The sequence below is a fragment of the Elgaria multicarinata genome, chromosome 6, assembly GCF_023053635.1.
Source record: "Elgaria multicarinata webbii isolate HBS135686 ecotype San Diego chromosome 6, rElgMul1.1.pri, whole genome shotgun sequence".
In the NCBI taxonomy this organism is placed as follows: domain Eukaryota; kingdom Metazoa; phylum Chordata; class Lepidosauria; order Squamata; family Anguidae; genus Elgaria; species Elgaria multicarinata.
In genome coordinates, this window is record NC_086176.1 from 104,201,615 (window position 1) to 104,213,595 (window position 11,981).

The following is an 11,981-nucleotide window of genomic DNA, read 5'->3' on the forward strand; positions in this document are numbered from 1 at the left end:
GCCTGTTTTTAGAGATGGGGTTTCTTCCGTTATAAGTGATAGAGGCATTTTAAAAGGGAGAATGGTGTTTCTTCTGAAATTTCACCTTTCTACTGTAGACCTTGCCAGCAGCTCATTTGCCTAGATGCCCACTTTAACAAGGAACCGCAAAGTGGTGGGCCAAGCCCCCTACGCCCCTCTTCCCAAAATGACCTGCTGAAAAGTCTCATTGACAAAGATGCTTCTCGCTCACCGTTTCCCTCTGGAGATGGCAATTGGTGGGCTAGATAGCAACACTTGAGTTGCCCAAAGGGCTGCCAGTCGCTAACACTCATCAACTTTAATGTTGGATGCATTTCCCTGGGCTGATCATATTGAACCGTGTACATTCATTGAAAAAGAGCAGGAGGATCTTCTGGTTCTTCCAACATGGTCTGCACAAAGACTGCTCGTTTGCTGGTGTCTGGTAACATGGGCAGAGGTGTCTGGTTCTGCTCTCTACTTCAAAGCAGCCTCTTGCCTACTTGCTTCCAGCTAAACAAATTTGGCTTTCATGAATTTGTAGCAATCTTTTGCTAAAATTGTGTAATTGTGGGGCTGTCCGGTGTCCATCATTCCCCTCACTGATACCATTCAAATACTGTTCCATGGTATTACTGTAGGTGACCAAGAGCATCACTGGCTACTTGTGTACCAGTCAGAGATCCTTAAATCTGGTAATGTATCAAAAAACCAATCATTATCAGAGCTGACTACTCCGGTGGCAATAATTCTTTGGCCCATTCCCAATTCCAGTTTCATGCTGTGTTGTGTTCAGACATGTAGCAATCCTGGATTGGGATGCCAAAGTAAATCAGCTGTGGAACCTGGTTTTGCAGCACAATGCCCCACAACAGACTGCTACCTCATCTGACAGTAAGGAAAGGAATGTCGTATGAATGAACCTGGAGGCTGACTGGCTTTGGGTTAGTCTTAACTTTTTTGCTCAGCTTGGTGGAATTACTGTTTCTTTGTGGGATTTCTTTTATAGAAATATCCAAAGCAGATAGTTATCTTTACTGAGGAATGAGTGCCTTGCTTGATTTAAGCCTCTTCCATAAATCTCCTTGGCACAGTGCCCCACAAATATTTTTTTATAAACCATGCATTGACCGGTCCATATGAGGTTGCTTTCTAAGTCACAGTAATTTTTAACAAAAAGGTTTTAATTAGAATAATTGCTTTGTTGACTTAAATTGGTTGCTTTTCTAAGAACAATAAATCCCAAGAAGAATTTAAATCCTAGCCTAATTACTATTCTGTAATTTTATTTTTTGTTAAATACTGCAGGCGATTTTGTGCTGCTTTGGCAGATTTAGGTTTTAATACCAAACTTAATTCCTGTGCATAAAGAGTTGGATACAATCCACTAGAAATGTTTCCTGCAAAAGTCGTCTTAGAAAATGGAGGGGAGGGGGACAGATGCTCTCTTACTTTGTTCCAGTTCATTTCAACAATTGGGACCTGCATCAAAATGCCCTTTTCCAGGATACTCCATTCCATTCTCTATTTTTCTCTCAGCCCCCTACTGAGAGTTTCTGTTGTTTTTCCCCCAACAGTCAACATTTTGTTCCCTCTGAGCATAAGCATGCTTAGTCTTCATTGGGCAGGGAGCGGAGTCTAAAGGGTTTGGGGGGGGGGGGTTTGTACTTCAAATCTTAGGGTTCCCCCAAACTTGCTGATACCTTCCTCTTTTGTGTAGATGGGGCCATTTGGATCTATAAGGTTCCACACTTGGAAATGAGTCTGCTATTAGATAGGATGGTGCTTTAACCATAAGATGCTTCCACTGATCGCCAATCAGTGCTATTGATGCCACAAGTAGCAGGGACAGTCTGTGTCAGGATGGAGAACCTGTGGCCCTCCAGGTGTTTGACTACAGTTCCAGTCATCCTTGACAATTGTCCTGGCTGGGGCTGATGAGAATTGTAGTCCAATAACATCTAGGCACAGGTTCCCAACTCCTGCCCTATATAGCATAGAACAGCCTTCCCCAACTTGGTTCCTTCCAGATGTTTTGTACTATAATGCCCAATGTTCCTGGCCTTTGGTGGGATTTGAAGTCCAAAATGTCTGGGGGATCCCAGGTCAGGGAGGCTGGCACAGAATGTAGGAAGAGCAGTGCTGGATCAGACCAAAGGTCCAAGTCCAGCATTCTGTTTCTAACAGTAGCCAGCCAGATGTTTCTGGGAGCTTATAAGCAGGGCGAGAAGGCAGTTTCTTCCCCTCCCCTCTGATGCCTCCAACATGTAGTATTCAGAGGTACGTTCCTTCTGAACAGGATGGATCCACTTAGATCTGTCACTGGCCATTAGTCATGGGAGGTATCTAATTCAATTCATTTTTCAAGCTATCTAAACTTCAGTGGCTGCTAGTCCTGATGGCTATGTATGACTGAAGGCACTATGCCTCTGTATGAGAATTGCTGGGAAACATGATCAGGAGGATGCTACATGTTCGCTTGGTCTGATCCAGCATGGCTCTTACGTTCAGCGGCCGTCCCCACACTTGCGGCAGTGGGTTCTGTACCTGTTGTATTTGTGCAAAGAACTTCATTTTCTCTGTCCTGAATGCAATTTCAATGGGTGAACCCAAGTTCTAGGATTATGTGAGGATTTCCCCACACTCTTTCCAGCTACTCTCTACGCCATCCATAATCTTATATCCTTTCTCTTCAGTCATTGTGCTGTGGCCTGGTCAATGGTTCTGGAGACCATAGGCAAAAAACCACACCAAGGCACTATGGACACCTCAGGGCGTATATATATTAATGGGTACTCATGCTAACTTTTGCCTTGACTTGCAGTACAGTTGACAAGATTTGCTATAATGCCTTTGATCGTCCCTGGACATTGGCCATGCTGGCTGGGGATGATGGGAGTTTGAGTCCAGTGACATCTGGAGGGCCGCAAGTTCCCTTCCCCTGCTTTAATGTATCTCCGAGGTTGTTCTTATATATTGCATGCATTACTTAACATGTTATGGTGGCGGGAGCTTTGATCTGATTTTTATATAGTTCTAGAAGATGGGAATTAAGGCATCTTTCTATAGGATAAAATCTCTTTACAATATAATGATATCAATATTAATGACTTCTTTAAATTATAATTTTATACCACTAACTTCCTTTTGGGGTTATTATGACATTCCTCATCTTAAGCATTGCTGACCTTATATTGCTGCCTGGCAGAATTTGGTAAGATGGCAATTTTCTTCTTTGTATGAGAAATGCCTGCGATTTTTATATTGTCTGAGGCTCTTCTGTAATTACTTTTGGTCAATTGTGTGGTTCCTATTACCAGCCAGAATTCAATGAGTGTAAATAATGCATTGATAAAATGTGTTTAAAATGCATTATAGATCTAAATATATACATTTTATTTATTTATTTATTACATTTTTATACCACCCAATAGCCGAAGCTCTCTGGGCGGTTCACAAAAATTAAAACCATAATAAAACAACCAACAGGTTAAAAGCACAAATACAAAATACAGTATAAAAAGCACAACCAGGATAAAAACCACGCAGCAAAATTGATATAAAATTAAAATACAGAGTTAAAACAGTAAAATTTAAGTTAAAATTAAGTGTTAAAATACTGAGAGAATAAAAAGGTCTTCAGCTGGTGACGAAAGGAGTACAGTGTAGGCACCAGGCGGGGGTGAGGAGTGTTACACCTGAGTTAAAACTGTTAACATGTTAATGATGGGCCTGTTCAGACAATGCACTAAGCCATGGTTAGGCTGCTAACTCTTTTGCAGCAAAAGGTTAGTGATACATGCTTATGTAGACACCATGGTTAGGAATGGTTCACTTGACACGCTAAGTCATGGTTCACACAAAACGCTAAGCCATAATGTTTAACTCAAAATGCTTAAACACCATGGCTTATTGTGTCGTCTGAACAGGGTCAATATAGCCTGGAAAAATAAATAGAGCGGGTGAAAGAATTGGTGTAAAAATAAACCTTGGAAGAGGTTACTGCTTTTCTTACTGAAACGGCCACCCATCTCATGGTTGCAAAGCCACTTCAATTGCACTTCTAGGTAAGTAAGAAGACTGCTTTTTTAAAAAGTTACAATTTCCCCTCTGTATCGTCACCCCTGCTTCCCTTTCAAATCTCCTCCAAAGTTCCCTCAACCCTACAAAGCAAATTTAGAGGACTCACGGAGGGGGATCTATAGGGTGGAAGAGTTGATGAGAAAGTCCCATTCTGCCAGCAGTATCTGGGATCCAACCCTTCCTGTTTTTCTGTGAGAACTTCCTGGAGATTTCCTATCCAACAGAACATTTAAAAACAAAGAGGCATAAATGCTCCTAAACATGTATTTCTCCATACTGACGATTCAACAGTGGCTCTCAAATTGTAAGCTGGGGGGGGGGAGCAAAGGCACCTTTGAGAAAGCAGTACCACATGTCAGATAAATGTGTTGCTGTGTTACAGGGTGAGCCTGTGCAGAATTAATCTCCCCTTGCCTAATACGTGTGCAGTGACATCAAACTACGGGCAAAGAGTAAAGATTGGCTGAGATTTTCTGATTCAGCTACAGTTGACAAGCGTGGGGGGAGTCCCAGGAAAAGCATGGTCCCATTGGAGAGACAATATTAAGCTATCCTGCAATTGGTTGGCAGAGGGGGTTATGTATAAATCTTTTTGTGGGTAATAATTCCAATCTATTCCAGGCGGGAACTGCACCTGATCTATTACAATAATTACATTTTAGGTATCTTACTCAAGCTACAAAATTAAGTTTTATATGATGGGGAGAAGATGGATAATATCTTCCTCCAATAGATCGTGGTGAGCAACTTGGGAGGTCAAGGGGCCATTTTTGTCCCCCCAAAACATCCTACCCTGCAGTCTCCCAAAAAATGATCTTTTTTTCCCATTTACAAAACACAAATAGTACATTGAGTACTATGGACTGCCAAAACGGTTGAATAGAATAATGTCAGAATGGAAAGTAAAACATTGCAGGGGTCCATTCTTGCACTTCTCTGCTTTCTCCTATAAAGGTAGCTCTTAATTCTTCTATGCTTTCAGCAAATGTTCCTAGTTCCATCCTATATGTGACATTTCTTCCAGTTGGACAGGAGTTAAACAATTTTAGTTCCATTTTCTACATTGGTCCTACTGTTTCTAGCAATTCTTTTCTCTGGATGCTCATATCACAATGAAGTACGATGTAATGGAAAAGATTCTCAATTGACAGGCTCCATAAATACTTAGGCATTGTCCATGTTCAAAGTGGCAGGGGGTGTGGGAAGAAACTGGAATTATTTTGTTCCAAATTGGGCCAGACCAGATACTAGTGTCACCAACTATTTGTGTAACACAGTGGGATGTTTTTACATTTGTTGAAAAGAAGTAGAAGATGGCGTCTCACCTGCCCAATTACACTTCAAGCACTAGCTGGTGTTTGGTTGAAATTTTCTAGTAGTGCCCTTTAAGATATTGAGGGCCTGATATGAAATCTTAATACAAGAAAAGCCTTATGCAAAGGGATAAGTGTCAAGTTGTGGAAACACATATCAAATGTGTTGTAATCTACATGTATTAAATGAAAGTATGGGGAAGCCAGGAACTAAATACTCTTCATATGTGCGTCAGGTATCGAGAATTTGGGAAATATTGGTTCAAGATCACTGGCATTTCCATTGGTTAAGTTGTAAAGGTGAGAGAATTCTATGCTTTCTTTATGGAAAATAGCTTCTCAAGCTTATAGATGTAACAGGTGGGGTTATCAGAGGTGTCAGAAAAATAATGGTGTCGACTGAGCGTTTTAGTTGTTAGTTGGCCCAAAACTAGTCCCAGGAGAGCATGTTCTACATTTGTTCTGTATTAACAAGCAATATGGAAATACTTGAGAACATGCCATAAAATAGAACTGAGGCCTACAAGGCTTGTTTGCAAAAACTGGAGGCCTCTGTGTTAGGCTTGGGAAAGGTAGTGTTTGTTCTAAGAGCTCTTGGGAATAATATGGGAAGAATCAAATCTCTTTTGATGAAAGGTTAACCAAACAGCAGGATTCTTAAAGAAGCAAATGTGAAGTATTTGGTGGAGAAGGACCCTTCAAAAGTTGCTGCCTAGTCCTTTTTCATCAGGGGACAGGCACAGCTCCCCCTACGAGGAAAGGTTATAATGGTTGGGGCTTTTTACCTTTGAAAAAAAGGCTACTAAGCAGTGTCATGATTGAGGTTTATAAAACAATGTATGGTGTGGAGGAAGTGGATAGATGTTTCTCTCATATACCGGAACACAGGTCATCCAATGAAACTGGACAGTGGAGGATTCAAGTGAGACAAAAGGAAGTTCACCGTGCATAGTGGAACTATGGGTTTCATTTCCACAAGCTATGATGGTCACCAACTTAAAAGGGCTTTAAAAGGGGATTAGAAAAAAAAATCATGGAGGATAAGGCTATCAGTAGCTACTAGTCATGATAGCAAACAATTAAGATCATAAGAAGAGCTATGCTGGATCAGATCAAGGGACCATCTAGTCTAGGGTGACCATATTTGGGAAACCAAAAAAGAGGACACCTAGTGTGTGTGTGTGGGGGGGAAGCAGCTTTCTGAGTCCTGCAGAAAGTACGTTATTCCCCCGCCACCTTAAAGAACCCGTTTGGAGTGGAGGAGGGGAAAGGATTTCATTCTGCATCACCACCATCCACTCCAATGGGGGCCTTTTCTATAATTTCCACGAATGACCCACTTTCCCCTTTAAGACCTCATTTGGAGCTCGGGGTGGGGGAATGATGTGCCTCAAGAACGCATGTCATTCCCTCCTGCCATGCTAATGGAAGCCTTAAAGGGGAAGGTGTGTCATTCCAGGACATTATTGAAAATTATAGAAAATCCCCCCTGACACTATGGAAACAACAAAAACCAGGACAAATCCGGGGAAATCCTGACAGTTGGTCACCCTAATCTAGTCCACAATTCTGTTCAAACCGTGGCCAACCAGCTAATGACCAGGAACCCACAAGCAGGACATGGTGCAGCAGCACCCTCCCACCCATGTTCCCCAGCAACTGGTGTACATAGGCTTGCCCCCTCTTCTACTGGAGGTATTATTACCTCTAGTATCTGAGGATATATGCCTCTCAATGTCAGTTTCTGTGGGGAAACAGTGGGAATAAGCTATTGCTTCCATAGGCACCTTGGTAGGCTGGTTTAGCAAACAAGATGCAGGACTCAACTGGCCTTTGGTCTGGTCCAGGAGGGTATCTGTCAGCTGAAAACGAACCCTACATTCACTGGATGGAAGTGGGGTCTAGTCTCTAAAAGCTTATTACACAATATATCTTTTAGTCTTCCAATACTGTTGGTGTGTGTTTATTGAGGTTCCCTTAAACAGCCCATATGATGGAAACTGCATTATCTTCATTCAGACATGATTATTGGTAGGATATTTAGAAAACCCCAAAATTAAAGAGTGGCTAATAACTAGCCATGGCGCATTTTGGATTTTAAACGTGATGCAAAAGCCCCATCTTCGCTCCACTGGTTTGGTCTCACTTAGTAGCCTAACTAACGGTTCCCTCATTTTACCACTAGATGTCACTAACTGCATAGGGCATTTTGAATAGTGGATAAATCTATAACCTTCCTAGTTCTCATCTCTTTATTCCTCCCAACCCTCCAACCTTACCAAGACACATCAGGCAGCGGATTCCACAGGGGGGGCCATTTTCCTGCCTCCAACCTCTGTCAATGGGTCATCACAAAATAAGCTTTGGTCTAGACTGCAGTGTGTGTATGTGTGTGTGGTGATCTCTATAAAATTCCAGATATAAAAATATCTAAGGCCAACATGAAGCATTGAGTTGTCTTCTGAACAAGTTTTCCTCCTGTTGTCAATCTTAACTTTAGGTTAGACCATTTTATTATTTCAAAAGTGTTTAAAATAAGTGTGGTACAAATATTTAAAAGGCACTGGTCTTCCCTCAAGGGTATAAATCGTCAGCTTTTATGCACTGTGAGCAACAATAGCTCTGTTTAGACAATGGATCAATTCACGATTGATTCAGGGACGTCCTGGGAATTCGATTAAATGTCAGGGCATAAACCCTTATAATTAATATAATGCATAATGAAGGGAGAGGACGTGTTCCCCTGGCCCCACCTGCAACATTCATGCACTGATCCAGTCCGCTGAATTACATGCAAATTGTATGTATGCAGGCTCTGCCCTCACAATTGATGTCCTCCAGATGGCAGATAATGCATATATTCTGCTCAGAAGACTGATCAACATGTGGAGGTCAGGGCATGGCACTGTCTTGCCCCCGGATCCTGTTCCTACACAGTTTCCTTGCTTGAATAGGGCTAATGATTCTGTACAGCAGCGGTTCTCAACCTGTGGGTCGGGACCCCTTTGGGGGTCGAATGACCCTTTCACAGGGGTCGCCTAAGACCATAGGAAAACACATATTTCCGATGGTCTTCAGAAACTGTATTGACTGAACTATGTCATGTATTATCTTTTGTATTATTAAAGCTATTGTTATGTATTATTTTCATTAGCAAACCATCCCATGACAATGGATCGTGTAGAGAGGAACGAAAATAATTTTATGGTTGGGGGTCACCACAACATGAGGAACTGTATTAAAGGGTCGCGGCATTAGGAAGGTTGAGAACCACTGCTGTACAGGAACGAATACAGTCACTTGAGGAAATAATGTAAGAAGTGTTATGCTGGATCAGACCAAAGGGCCTAGCTAGTTCAGTTCCTGGGGTCAGACGGGTGCTTTATGGGTGGCATTGGCCCAATGAAAATTGAAAAAAATCTGATTCCATCAATAAGCAGATGACAGAATGAAAGGCACGTGACAATCCATGAAACACAGACAGAATGGATTTTCCAAAATTTGTACGTCCCTATCAGCCACATTTAAAGTAGTGGGCCAGTTCAGACAATGCACAGAGGTAGGATCTACACTACTGCTTTAAAACAGTTTATAACAGTAGTGGCAACTGTTGGGGCCCAAGACACACTCCATGTAGTTTTCAAACCGTTTTCAAAGTATCTTATCCTGCTTGGTGTAGATCTGGCATAAGCCATGGTTAAACCACTAACCATTTTGCAGCAAATAGGTTAAACTGATTGTATAGCCACCATGGTTAGGAATGGTCCACACGTCATGCTAAGCCATAAAGTTTAGTTCAAAATGCTTAACTGCTGTGGCAACTGAACAGGGTCAATGTCTAATTTGGCCCTCATATACCCAATCCATTGATTTCTTCTGGAAGCCTGGGGCATATTCACCCTATGGAATAGATGAAGAGATTCTGTGGTCCTCCAAATATTGTAGGACTCCAATTCCTATCAGCCCCAGTGAGCATAGCCAATGTTGGGCTTGATGGGAGCTGTAGTCGAACAACCTCTGAACAGCCACAGGCGCTGCACTCCTGCTGTACAGGCAAAGTGGTTTAACTTTCTGTCCCTTCCCTGGGCAACTGTGGGAGTAATTGTCAGTTCTGTGAGAGCTTTTCAGGGATCTCCAATGGAGAAGGCTCATTATCTCACCAAACTGCAATTCCCAGGATTATTTGGTGGAAGGCATGCTAGTTAAACTGACCCTAAGATCATCCACAGGAGTCCTTCTTCATGAGTCCCTGCCAAAGGAAGTGGGTCAGGTGGCTACCAGGAGGAGGGCCTTTTCGGCTATGGTACCTCTGCTGTGGAATGAGTTCCCTAGAGATGTTCACCTGCTACCTACGTTGCACTCCTTTCGGTGCCAGCTGGAAACGTTCCCCCCACCCCCAGTATTTTAGCAATTTACTATCCTAGTCTTTTAACTGTGCTGTTTTAAATTTGCATTTTAAATCTGTATTTGAAATGTCTACCTTGCTGCTCAGTTTTATTCTGGTTGTACTTTTATATTGTGGTTTTAAATTGTCGTATTTTATGCTGTACTTACGGTTTTAATTTTTGTGACCCACTCAGAGAGCTCCAGCTATTGAGTGTTATAGAAATGAAATGAATAAATAATAAAAAGAATTAGGGCTTTAAGCCTATTAAAGAAGGAAAGTTTAAGTTTAATTTATTTCTTAATCATATTTAATTCATTTCTTAATCATAATCATTTCTAGATGAATCTACAAATTAAATTTGTATTTTCAAAGCCAGAACATAAGAAGAGCCAAGCTGGACCAGACCGAGGGTCCATCTAGTCCAGCACTCTGTTCACACAGTGGCCAACCAGCTATTGATCAGGAACCTACAAGCAGGCCAGGCCTATCAATGTTATCCGGCCATGGAGACCCTGGCAATAGTGCACCCCACTCCTGCAGTAAGATGATACTGGAAGGTGTTGTGGATGGAGTCAAGCTGCTAGACCCTGTGGAGTATAGATGTAATTAAGAAATTCTAAGGATACCTCAAACATGACAACAGAATCATAGGGGAGTCAGGCTACAGGAATTCTTAGCATGCTAAACATTGGCCTATATCAGGGGAACAGAGATAATAGTATTAAAAATTCTACAGCTGTTTGTACTGAATGTGAGTAAAAGCAGTCTTCGGAGACAGAAATGGCCAGTGTGGCCTCCCAGTATTGTAATCTGCATGTTTATCCCATTAATCATACATGTCTGCTAGAGATCCTCAGTTCTAAATCTACATATTTGTTCCTTGCGAATGTCCCATTCAGAACTTCATGCAAAAAAAAAAAAAAAAAACCTAGCAAGCCAGAGACAAAATCAGGATTAAACATCTGATTTTGTAGAAAAATCAGAAAATGAATTTGGTGAATGAATCTCTTATCTGTTTGTATCCTTTATTTTAAAAAGAAGGGAATGTTTGTACGCTGGAAAATAAGCACAGGAGGAAAAATAGTCAGACTTGGTGTGTCACAGGCACATGCATAACTACTTTGGGCCCATCTGAACAGCTATTTTGAAGAGGGACAAGTATATATTCTCCAAAAGCTACACACAACAGTGAAGACTGGTGGTTCCAATGTCAGTGGGGCTGTGATTCCATTCCGTATTTCAATCAGAACCAGGAAGAACTCTAAAAGAGCTATTCAAGGTGCTGAACCTGTTTGGGGGATTGGGTTCAGCACCTTGGCTCGTTCCTTTAGAGTTCTGACAGAAACCCGGAACAGATTCCCAAGCCCACTGACACACAAGAACGTTTGTCCCCATAGTCATTCCATTGAAGCAGAATGGGTGCAGAACCTTGGCCTCAGGGGCCACACCTGGAACTCTGGAGGCCCCAATCCGGCCCTCTGAAGTTCTTCAGAGGCCCTGCACACATCTACAGATCATTTGGTGTTTTTCTGGCAGTTCCCCCCTCCCCACCTAAGACTTACTTACTGGCAGTAAAAGTGTTAAGCTAAAATATACTGGCATTTTGGACCTCATCCATTAATCCCCACCCAACATTAGAACCAAGCCCACGAGAACTTTTCCAAAACAGATTTATTCATTTATTTATTTTCTCTCAAATTCTTTCTTAGGCTGCCTTTAAGGTGGAACCCCCGCCCCCCAAGGCGGAATTCAGTCACACACTACATTACAGGAAGGTGTGATTGCTGGATAAACATAGCAAGAGATGCCTGTCAGGAGAAGGGAGGGCTGGTCCAGGTATCCAAGGGAGTTACTAGCTGCTGGAACTAAGAAGAATTGTCAAGAGAGCCAGATGCTTTGGATTTTGACAAGCAAAACTGGAACATCTGATTTCAAAGGATGGAGATCAGTCCTACATTCAGTTATGACATGCACTGGATAAATATATGACAGTATCTTTTACAAGAAGTTAGGAGCCATGCTGGATCAAACCAAGGGTCCATCTAGTCCAGCATTCTGTTCACACAATGGCCAACCAGCTGTTGACCAGGAATCCACAAGGAGGACATGAGTGCAACAACACCCTTCCACCCATGTTCCCCAGCAACTGGTGTATATAGGCTTACTGCCTCTAGCCCGTGTAAGGAAAATATGTAAAC